Below are 9,013 nucleotides of genomic sequence, written 5' to 3'. Positions count from 1 at the left end.
CGGGCAAAACGCTCTCCATCACCTCCTAAACGGACAAGACCATCACACACTTCTCCACACCATAATTCAAAGAGGGATGACAAAAATCAAGAGAAGAAAAAGGCGAGAAAGAGGACACCCTCTTCTCCATCTTCTTCATCCTCTTCCTCTTATGAAGAAAGTGATGGTGGTGACAAGGAAGACCAAGGCAAGAAAAAGGCAAGAAAGAGATCACCCTCTTCTCCATCTTCTGAAGAAAGCGATGGTGCAACTTTTGAACCATAAAAAAGAAGCGGCCATAGGAAATCCTATATCGCATGGAAGAGGTCGTCCAAGCTCAAGAAGTTCAAAGAGGGAGGAAAGAGCATCTCTTTCCTTACCTAAGATGGCACCTTTGGTGCTACAGACAAAGTCTTGGCTTTCATCCAACAATTCAATGCGGCATTTGGAAATGAGGGCTTCACGGAGTCCTCTAAGCTACGCCATGTAGCTATGCACTTGCAATAATCTGTCAAGCAATAATGGTCTAGCCTACGGGCCAACTATGAAGCTCCACGAACATGGAAATCTTTAAGAGCTTCCATCATGAAGTAGTTGTTGGCCACCGATGCCAAAGACAAAGTACTCACCGAATGGCGAAGCTTGAATCTCTCTCCCTACGAATCCATTCACAAATATGTAGACAAGTTTTGGGACTTACATCTCAAAGACAATGTCTTCAAAAAGATGGATTTTGGAGAGCAAAAACAACAATTTTGTGCAGGCTTAATTGAAGAAATGGCGGAGTATGTCAGCTCCCAAAGGCCACGCACTATATCTGCAGTTATACACCATACTATGGTGGCTTCTCAAATCAATTTCCAAACAGTGGCTAAGAGAAATCATAAGCCCACAAAAAACAAGGGTTCCAATGAGCCTAATGGGAAGGACAATTTCGAAAAGTCTCCTAAGGACAATTCTAATAACAACAAAGCTAAGGAGAAGGGAGTTTACAAAGGCAAAAACAAACTCTCTCCTGAAGAGCTTAAGTGTTATCTCAAGGATAACCGTTGTTTCAAGTGCGGTGAGCAAGGGCATGCATACCGCGCTTGTCCCCAAACGAACACTTTCCATGAGAGCTACCTTGGTCGAAATCCAAGAAGAGGAAGCTCACCACAAAGGATTTCCTCTATGCCATGCTTGGGGAAAGGTAAGAGAACATGATGCTTTTATTCTCTTTGACTCTTGTTCTACTCACAATTTATATCCACCTAGTTGGTCACCAATCTAGACATCCAAGCGTATGAGATGGGAGATGTCCTACCCGCAGATGGTGCTTTCAAGGGGCAAGAAGCTTCAGTCACTCCCTTAATCGAGAAATTGAGGCTCCATGTCCAAAGCTATGTGGACAAAGAGGACTTCTTTATCCCTCCTCTCAAGCACGAGGATGTAATCCTAGGGGCACCATGGTTTGATCGCATGGTTGACAATGTTAAATCCCCTAAAAGAAAAATCTACTTTAGGTTCAGGGAAAAAGATATGTACATAGATGCCAAAGAGATGGGTAACACCATACCCATTGTACATATGCAAGCTTTCAATAAGTCAATAAAGAGCTCTATTTCCATGTACATGATTTTTGTTAAAGATTCTCAAAATGAACCTAATGCTTTAGCAAAAGAAAATATAAACAATCACAAGGAATTAGAGTTATCCAATTTTCTCAAGCGATTTGAAGATGTTTTTATTGACCACATCCCTTGTGAACTACCTCCTGAATGAGGCAATGATGACCATGCAATTGAACTTCTTCCAGGAAGTTCACCACCTAAGAAACCTCCTTATAGAGTTTCTCAAGCTCAAAAAGAGGAGATTATGCGGCAAGTGCATGATTTAGTTGAGAAGGGCATGGTTAGGCCTAGCTCATCTCCATTTTGCTCACCCGTGTTATTAGTGCAAAAGAAAGACGGCACATATCGAATGTGTGTCTACTATAGAGCACTAAATAGGATCACTATCAAGAATAGGTTTCCCGTTCCACGGGTAGAAGACCTATTTGATAAGATACAAGGGTCCACTTACTTCAGTAGGATTAACCTGAAAAGTGGCTACCATCAAATAAGCATAGTTGATCAAGACATTGTAAAGACCGCATTTTGCACTACGTTTGGTCTTTACGAATACATTGTCATGCCTTTTGGCTTGATCAATGCACCAACCACATTCAACCGCTTTGATGGAGAAGCTATTCAGGCCTCACCAAAACTTTACTGGAGTGTTCTTTGATGATATTATCATCTACTCTAATACACTAGACGAACACAAGCAACACCTCCAGGTAATATTTCAAGTCTTAAGAGAGCTCAGAGAATAAACTTTATGTTAATCGAAAGAAAAGCGAGTTTTTCTAACAAGAGATTTAGTATTTAGGTCACATTATCTCTCAAGATGGCATCCAAATGGATCCATTAAAGTTAGAGGTTATAAAAGGATGGCCTAAACCAAGGAATCTTCATGAACTAAGAAGCTTTATAGGTATGTGTGCATAATATAGACGCTTCATAGAAAAGATCTCACAAATCGCGGCACCATTACATGACCTAAGAAAGAAAAACGTTAGGTATACATGGTCTGCCAAGGAGAATAATGCTTTCAAAAAGCTTAAAGAAAAGCTTATCTCTCAACCTGTGCTTACAATGCCGGATCTCTCAAAGCTATTTGAGGCCCAATGTGACGCTTGTGGTGATTGCCTTGGAGCTGTTTTTCTCCAAGAAGGGCACGCCATAGCCTATGAAAGTCGAAGGCTCGACCCTGTTGAGCAAGATCTAGGCATATATGAAAAGGAACTCCTTGCAGTTCTACATGCCTTAGACTCATGGAAGCACTATTTATTGGAGACTCCTTTCATTTTGCGGACGGATCACCAAAGTCTTAAGTACTTCATGACACAGACCAAGCTCTCCGACAAACAAATGAGGTGGTCAAATTTCCTTTCGCAATTTCATTTTCATATTGCTCACATTGCGAGCAATCATAATCAAGTAGCCAATACACTCTCAAGTAGGCTGAGAGTGAATGCGGTTTCCATAGCAACTCACAATGATCTATCTTCTATGATAGATGAGTATGCTATTGATCCCAATTTGAGAGATGTGATGTCAGCCCTTGCACTAGGAAGAAAGAGGAATCATTTACTTTACAAGATGGTTATCTTCTCTATGGCAAGAGACTATGTGTTACTAACTCACTACTTGAGAAAGTAATGTATGAATCTCATGCTCCTCCTTACACGGGGCATAGAGGGATTCATTCTACCCTAAAAGGGATTGAAACATATTTCTATTGGCCTACCATGAAAGCAAACATACAAGAGTCTGTTTCTAAATGTGTGGTATGCCAAAAGACGAAGTTTGATAGAGGGAATCAACCTGGATTGCTTCAACCTTTGCCAATCCCTAATTCACCATGGGAGAGCATATCCATGGATTTTATCTTTGAATTTCCTAAGTCTATCCATGGGAATATGGGAATATGGACGATAGTAGACAGGTTCAACAAACAAGATCATTTTATGCCTATCAAAAAGACTATCAAAGCCCATCAAATGGCAACCCTCTTCATATCACAAATCTTCAAGTACCATGGCTTGCCAATGTCCATAGTGTCGGATAGAGATCCTAGAATGACCAGTAATTTCTAGAAGGGTCTCTTTGAGAATTTAGGAACAAGGCTAAATTCTCTTCAGTCTATCACCCACAAACGGATGGCGAAAGTGAAATAGCTAACCTAACAATTGTTGATCTACTAAAAGCCTATGTAATGGAAGTAGATCAAAGGTCCCAATGGGAGAAGTAATTACCCTTAGTGGAGTATGCTTACAATAACACTGTACATACTTCCACGGGAAAAGCACCTTTTGAGGTAATTGAGGGAAGATCAAAAATTCCCCTGCTACTTAAGGTACACGAGAAGATCTTTGCTGCAGATGAGTATAGCCGAGACCTACAAGAATCTTTCCAAAAGATTAAGGATGCTATCTCTATCTCACAACAAAGGCAAAAGGCTGCTGTTGATAAGCACAGAAGAGCCCAAGCCTTTAAGGAAAATGATCGAGTCTTACTTAAATTTCCCAAGGCTCGATTAAGGCACACGACGGGCAAGAATCCTAAGGGACACCAAAAGTATTATGCTAAGTTAGCAAAAAGCTACTATGGTCCCTTCCAGATTCTTGGACCAATCAATGAGATGGACTATCAACTCAAGTTGCCCAACCATTGGCTCATACACAATGCTTTTCATGTGAGCCTACTAAAGCCTTACAAAGGAGAGCCACCTTAAGAATTAATTATTGAAGACCCATCGGAGATCGAGGACCAAGAAGAGGTGCTCCAGCCCGAGTCCATTCTCCAACATGAAGGCAAGGTATTAAGAGGCGGTAAGATTATCCAACGGTATCTTATTAAGTTTAAAAATTATCCTTTTGAAGATGCTACATGGATGCAAGGCATACAATTAAAGGATAACCTAGACCTTGTCAATGCTTACAATGCTTCCCTAGAGTAAGAAAATGTACAAATGTTTAAAATGAAAAAAGTTTTGTCTTAGACTCTCTTTTTCTTTATTGTACACAAATGTGAAGTAGTATGCATGCTTAGAATCAAGTTTGCAGAGACGACGTCTCCCAAACACCAAGTAGAGCTTGTCACTCTACTATAGAAGATTGATAGGACTAATGTGCAGACATGCTTGTGGTAGCTTAGGCTCTCAAGCTCCAAATGGATTAGTCATCCATTCTGGAATGATGTCATAGGGTAAGATAGGGATCCTCTACCCGCTAGGAAAATGACTAATGAATAGGCTTTATCTTCTCTACCCCATAGTCGATGACGACTATGATTTCAAGAGAGAGGTAATGTCATAATAACTAATATCTAATTCTCCTAAATGATTTTCTCATGTTAAACAGATAATTTAATATGGGGAAGTACTAGGGAAGAAAAAGCTAGAATATTGGTTAAGCTGGTAGACTCTCCACAATAGGGATCCAAAGGAGGGAAAATAGGGATCCAAAAGGAGGGCCATCTGCAAAAGAGCAATGTGCAACAATGGGATTTAAAGACCCTAAGGTTCAGCCCATTAAGACTTCCAAAATGCTAAGGTTCCAAAATTCAAAGGTTGTGTCCAATGGTCAAGCTTTTTAAAATTGGATGCTTTGTGAGTGCGCCAAAAAAGTCTTCCAAGCTCCTACATAGGAGGGGGCGATGCTTGTAAGTAGGGGATAAGAGAGAAACACACACACACTCGCAGGCTCCCTTTACACAAAGGGAATGAGGGACACATGTTAGCTCCCTAGCCCAGATGCCCACAAGGTGCACTCAAATCCTATTGGATGGCCATAGAGGTGCACCAATGAGAATTAGGCTAGAGTAAATCTAGTTTAATTCATTCAAAAACACTTGATAAAAGAACCAATAAGAATTAATCTCTCTAGAAGACTATTGGCCAGTCTCCCAAGGGTCCAATGAGCATTCAGCAGCCCAATGGCTTGCCTGATTCCTATTGGCCAGAAGAAAAAGGGGTCCAATGAGAGATTAATTGATTAATTTAATTACCTAAATCTCTCACAAAAGGGGAAAGGGGGACATATGTCATAAGGCTATCACTTATGCTTCTTAAATCCTATTGGCTAAGCCTAGAGAGGTCCAATGAGGGTCCAGCAAGAGGATTTAGCAAGAGGGGTCGACCAAGAGAGAGAGGGGGCTGATGTTTCAAAGGCATTATTCCACACACATTCACACTAGCTCATGTGTGAAGCAAGAAGACTCTCTCTCTCTCTCTCTCTCTCTCTCTCTCTCTCTCTCTCTCTCTCTCTCCCTTCTCAAGATTTAATGGAAAGCTCATCATCTACTCCAAGCTTGTGAGAAGGGAGGCATACACCAACACTTGGCTTGGTGATGGAAATCCAACCCGGAGCCAAGCTCAATGCACGCTCATCTCCTCTACCATGCTAATTACTAAGCTATGCTAAGCTATTATGAGTGATTATGTGAGGATATATACTTCTTTCTTGTAAAACTACTCCTTCTTCCTCTCAATCTACTCTCATACCCCGCTAGCTCTCACCATCTTTGAAGGTGTGTGAGGTCTTGGGTCTGAGACCGTGAGGGAATTGATGTTGTGTTTTATAAGTGTTTGCTTAGTGCTTGAAGCTTCCATCTTCATTGCACTAGCTAGTTATTGAAGAACACAAAGAATTGTATTGTAAAATGTCTCCCTTGATGGGGGAAACCTATAATACAAATCCTTTTGGAGAGGGGACCGGATCCATGTAAATCCGGTCCTCAACTGTTGTCAATAGCTTACTTTCTCTCTCTTTTGAAGTATGGTTCATGCCTATCTAACTAGGTGTTATAAGTTTTGTTGCTCTCTCTCCACCCAAGCACTCTTGTTATGCTCATTAGGAATCTATTCTAATGAAATGCTCACTATGTTCATGCTATTTTCTGCTACACACAAGTTACTAGGCCATTAAATGTTATACCCCCCAAGCACTAGTTGAAGACACGTCTTTTGATGCTAGTCTTGCCGGTACAAGCTTATGTCTCCCTAACCCTTAGGTTCAAGGCAAGGATATGTTGGCAACGGCAATGTTCAACCTAATAGAGGTAAACCTTCAATCATTCTTCCTTCTATGCAAGTCAAAAAGCTTGAAGGGGATTTAAAAGCTAGAGCCTAGTAGGGCTATAAGTTGGCCCACATCCCCCGATCGAGATGTTGAAGCAATGGGTGTGGCAGCAGTGGAACTCTAGAGGGGTAGAATTGGAAGTTATACAGTGTCTATCCAAGAGTTGTTACCATATACATGTGGTATTGATGCCGCTGTGAACACACTTAGGACCATCGGGGCATTTTTTCCCTCACTAGGAGAGTTTTTTTCCTCGTGCATTGTATATACGCCAATCATTCTAGGGCTATCTATCTTTCCATTCCACACTAAGTAAAACACTCTCTATTCTGTGCATTGAGCTTCCTTCATCTTCTCCAAGCTGTGTGTGTTTTCCTGCAACCCTACTTCCAACAATCGGTATTAGAGTAGGTTGCGTCCTCTTGGGCTCAGTCGCCAGCAGCTTCAGCACACGCCTGCTCACTTTCTCCAATTTTTGTGAGCTTTGGCAAGCGTTTGTACATCGCCTATATTTTGGATGTGTTTGAAGAGGTAAGTCTGCTCAGAGTTTTTATTTGAGCTCATTTCGGCCTTCGTTTCCACTACAGGCAGTATTGTGCAAGCTATTTTGTCATTTTGTGCAAATTTTTTGTCAGTGCCATTTTCTTCTTACAGGTCCCTTACAGTCTTCTACCATTTTTTCTATATAGCATGTGTCGTTCCCGCTTTGTTTCTCCTCTTTTCGGGCAGTTTTCACATCAGGTACAGGCATTTGCCATGGCTGACAACAACAAAGAGGTGTTCAAGATGTTTGTAGCTGAGGACAGATTTGATGGGGACAATTAGCCTCTCTGGGCTTACATGATGCAACATGTTCTTGTGTCAAAGGGTGTCTGGAATATTGTGCATGGCATTGACGTACGTCATGGTTGATGGAAATATTGTACATGGCATAGATGTAGGGGATGTTGTAGGTCTTGCTACACGGATTGCTGTTGTTAGAGTTGTTTTGTCTACGACAAAACAAGCTCATTGGGATGTAAAAGATGTGTAGGCTCATGCATTGATTACGTTGTCTGTGAAGCGCACTATTACTCCTCACATTCGTTCAACGAAATCTGCAAAGCAGGCTTGGGATATTCTGGGTGGTCTTTATGCAAGTCGCAATGAGGCAAAAATTGCATTGCTGCATAAAGATTTGGAGTTGAAGATTATGCATGAGGAAGATGATATGGAAACTTTCCTTGCTAGTGTCAAGGATAACAATGAGGAACTTAATTCTGCAGGTGAAGTCATTTCAGACAGTTACCTTCTTATGCAGACTGTTCTTCATGCCTGTTAGATTCTTACCAGACTTTTGCTAGTACTTGGAGACTTATGACCCAAGGATATCTTGAATTTGTCAAGTTTGATGCATTATGTACATTGCTATTGCAAGAGTTGATTTCCAGAAAAAACAGGACTAGACAGCGTGCAGTTGAGTGTGCCTTTATTGCTACTCAAAAGAAAAGGTGGTAGCAGTAATGCAACCACTTCTCATGGTTCTTCTGCGAGTGGAAATCACTTGTTCCTAATGCTTCTGCTGGCAACAATTTGTCTAGAAATTCTGATGATAAGGGCAAAAAGAAGATGCATTGCCATTATTGTAAAGCTAATGATCACTTGATCAAGCGATGTCCTAAGTTGAAGGACAAAGAGGCTAAGAAGAAAGAGGCTGGTTCCACTATTAATGATGGTTCCACTACAAATGCAGCTATTGTTGAGTCTTTTGTGAAAAGAGATTGTGATGCTTACGTTGATGCAGAATGGGCTTTTAGTGCTTTCCATGATGCATGCATGTCAGTTTGTTGTAGATTCACATATGTGGTAATTTGACAATGGTGCTACAAAGAACATTACCTCACATCGTGATTTGTTCACCTCTCTTGAGTCTATCCCTCATGGGGATTCAGTTACTTGTGCCAACAATGCCTCTTATCCGGTTCACAAAGTTGGAAAGGTTGTGCTTACTACTGCAAATGACAGCTCTTTCACAGTTGTTGATGCACTTTATGTACATGGGATCAAGAAGAATCTACTGTCTATATTCGCACTTGCTAGACTTGGTCTTGTAGTCAAATTTGTGGATGACAGATGTACAATACATGATCTCAGTTTTGGTGATAAAATTGTTGCATCTGGCATTTTATGTCGTGGGCTATATAAGCTCACTTTGTATGACAAGTGTGGGAAAACTTTTGCACATGCAGTTTGGATTCAAAGGCTATTTTAGATGCAAAACTTTGGCATGCACGTTTTGTTCATTTGAATTTTGCCAATTTGTTGCGTTTGTAGAAATCTAATATGGTTGCTTCTTTGCCGCCTCTTGAAGCACATGTCAAACATGTTTGT

This window comes from Adiantum capillus-veneris, chromosome 16 (genome assembly GCF_014529385.1).
Source record: "Adiantum capillus-veneris isolate H3 chromosome 16, ASM1452938v2, whole genome shotgun sequence".
Lineage (NCBI taxonomy): Eukaryota > Viridiplantae > Streptophyta > Polypodiopsida > Polypodiales > Pteridaceae > Adiantum > Adiantum capillus-veneris.
This window is presented reverse-complemented; position numbering follows the sequence as displayed.